The sequence below is a fragment of the Dipodomys ordii genome, unplaced genomic scaffold (genome assembly GCF_000151885.1).
Source record: "Dipodomys ordii isolate 6190 unplaced genomic scaffold, Dord_2.0 Scaffold2, whole genome shotgun sequence".
NCBI lineage: Eukaryota > Metazoa > Chordata > Mammalia > Rodentia > Heteromyidae > Dipodomys > Dipodomys ordii.
In genome coordinates, this window is record NW_012267218.1 from 34,408,021 (window position 1) to 34,411,563 (window position 3,543).

The window sequence follows — 3,543 nt, forward strand, 5'->3', positions numbered from 1 at the left end:
GAGATCTAGAGATTGAGTCCATGGCCTCATTCACGGAGACAAGTATGCTACTACAGACATGTATTCCCAGCACACAATTTCTATTTTGAATATTTATATTAGAAAGACAGGAAGCATGCCTATAATTCCAGCTACTCAAAAGGTGGGGGTTAAAGGGATTAGGGTTAGAGACCAGCCTGGCAAAAAGTAAGCAAACTCATATCTCAACAAACAAGCCAAGCAGAGTGGTACATGCCTGCAATCCTAGTTATGTAGGAGACAGTAGGAGGATAATAGTCTAAGGATGGCCATATTTTAAAAAAATAACTAAAGCAAAAAAAAAATCCTTTGGTACATGGCTCCCTGAATTCAGTCCTCAGCACCATCACAAAAAAATAAAGAGAAAGAGAAAAGGTTGAGAAATTGATGAGCTAAGAAAGCTCTAAGATAAAATAGCAAAAGATGAGCAGAATAAACCATAAGCCAGATGAAAATGAAGAAAGAAATAAAGATTAAAAGCAGATATGAATGAAATAGATAAAACAGAGAAGATCAACAAAGCCACAACTTGGTTCTTTGGAAAGACTAGTAAAAGAGACAAATGTCTGGCCAGAATGATTATGAGGAAAAGATAAAACAGATAAATAAACAATATTAATAAAATGGTACCTTCTATAGAAAGTAAGAAGATGGTGTATGAATGACTTACTAAGTGTATTAAAAAGATCAAAGCAGTGGCTGGCCACCTGTTCTCCTTGTCCCTTTCTTACTGACACATCAAACAACATGAGAGCAGTAAATTTCCAGCATGCTCTACCAAGCATCCAAGGAACAGGTAATTCCAAACTTCATCTTACAGAATGTGACTTACTGTAGTGATTCAAATGTACACCACCCAGCAATGCCTTTCTGGTAAACCCAGAGCAATATTTAACCTAATCTCTGGGCACATGTTGGCCCCATCAAGTTAAAACTAACTATTGCCTCTCATCACGCTTACCTCTCTTCCATAGCTCTACAAAGTGGACCAACTTCACAGGCTCAATTCTTTTTGTCATTTTCCTTTCTTCGTCTCTTTTACATGAGGCTTTTGGTTTTCATGTCCAGGGAGACTTTCCTTGATACTTTTTCTTCCTTTCAAACCAATGTGTGAATTCTTAAACACTTTGCTCAAATGCCACTCCCTAGCATTTGAAGTATCCTGTGTGAAGTATCCTTTTATTCCCCCAAGTATATAAGTGCTCTTTTCTGTATCCCAAGTACTTTGACTCTCACTCCATATAGCTACCACAGATGCCTTATATGGTCTTTGTGTGTAACTAATATGTCTGTGTTCTCTAAGTGATCACCAAAGAGGTGGGAGTGTGGCTGAGGAGGTGGGAAAGGAAGAAAGGGGAATATCATAATTGCATAGGAATGATAGAAATAACAATAATCCGTCATGCAAGCAACAATGTTCTGTAAAGACATTTTACTTGTGCTTAAAGTGAATAGCCATGTAGATAAAAATATTGACAGTTATACAAAGAATAAATACTTAGACACCCTCATTGTACATTGGGCAGTATTTGAAGTGTTTTCCATGTTATTATTTTATTTACTCATCACATTAACACTAGGAGATAGGTTCTAATATCCAATTATGCAAATAAGGACATAGGCAAAGAGGGGTAAAACAACTTGGCCGGGTTATAAAGCTCATAGATTTGATGCTATAGTTTGAACCCAGGATAAATGCCTGATCTTTGGAGAGAGGAAAAGGTGATACTCCCAGGACAGAAGCTGCCCATCGATGTAGTGTTTATACACAGTTTGGGCTCTGTCCAGCACCACCCAGCATCCCCTGTATTCTTGTTCAACAACTAAAGTTGTTTCATTGCTCCTCTTCTGTGGTACCTCTCCTTGAGAAATATTGTTCATTGTTACAATAAAAACCCTTCTGGAAAAGCAATGTCAAGAGAAGCATGCATTCCACGCCTGGTTTCTGTTATTAAATTTGCTTTCCACATGTGATTTTCACCATAAGCGTGAAGTTATGATGCCTATCCTGTCACTCTGCTTTGTGGCTGGGCCTGCCAACCTCTGGATTAAGTAGTAAAGAGCCAATTGCACATTTCAGGGCAATTATACCATTTAATCAGGATTTAAAAATTGTCCAGGGTAATGGAATCTGTAAATGTACATATAATTAATGTTGTTTTCATTTCACTGAAATAAAAATGTTTTGTATTATTATCAAAGGAAAGAAGAATATCTTAATTTTTCTTTTCCAAAAGCAAACAATTTTCCCTCCAGAGTCTCCAATACCAAAAATCATGCTGCTTGAGATTTAACAGTTTTATACTGTCACATGATTCTGCCATAATGTGCTACCTTATCATAGGTTCCAAGCAACAAGGCTTTGGTTGTGAGTAGAAGCTCTAAAACTATGAATCAAAATAAACCTTTGGTGCCTGGTGCTGGTGGCTCATGCCTGTAATCCGAGCTACTCAGGAGGCTGAGATCTGAGGATCATGGCTCAAAGCCAGCCAGGTCAGGAAAGTCTGTAAGATATCTCTAATTAACCACCAGAAAACCAGAAGCGGCGCTGAGGCTCAAATGGTAAAGCACTTGCTTTCAACTGAAGAGCTTAAGGACAGCACCCAGGCCCAGAGTTCAAGCTCCATGACCAACTAAGTAAATAAACAAATAAATAAAATAAACCTTTGGTTCATCAGTAAATTATCTCAGGCATTTTCATTGTTGAGATGGCAAGGTACCTCAGGAAAAAACAGAAGCTGGGTATTTGCCAGAAACTCAGGTGATTAGCCTAATTTCCTTCTCTGTAAAACTTGCATTTGTGGTTTTAAACCATATTCTTTTATAAGAAAAAATCATTGATGTCATATCTCAATATACAACACACACATGCATTATTTAACAGAGACAAATGTTATTTGAGGAAATTCATCCTATTTTGGTTACCTTACATTTAACATCGTATTTTTAGAGTGCATTACCAACTACATTGTTTTAGGGGCCACTAATAAGTTGTAACACAGTATTTGGAACATACTGGCATAGAAGCCATGGGGCCAGTATGGTAGGTATAAGCATCTTTGTTTAAAGCTCTCTAAGTGATATGGATGTACAGCCAATGTGGAGAACCCCTGTGCTCTGAGCACAGACCCTGGGGTCTACTGGTTAATCTGAAAATCCTCATGCCATGCCTTCCTACCAATATGACTGGCAAACTAACTACCCTTTGTCTATATTGACATATAGGTAAAGAGTATTCAAGACAGGGCTTGGCCAATAGCTAGCCTCTTCATAGGTATGTGTGTGTGTGTGTGTGTGTGCACTCTGGTACTGGGGCTTGAACTCAGGGCCCGGATGCTGTCCTTTGGCTTATTCACTCAGGGCTGGCTCTCTATCACTTGAACCATAGCTCTGCTCTCCACTTCCAGCTTTTCTTTTTTTCTTTTTTCTTCTTTCTCTTTCTTTCTTCCTCCTCCCTCTTTCCTTCCCTCCCTTCTCTCCTTCCTTCCCTCCCTCCCTCCTTCCTTCCTTCCTTCTTTCCTTCCT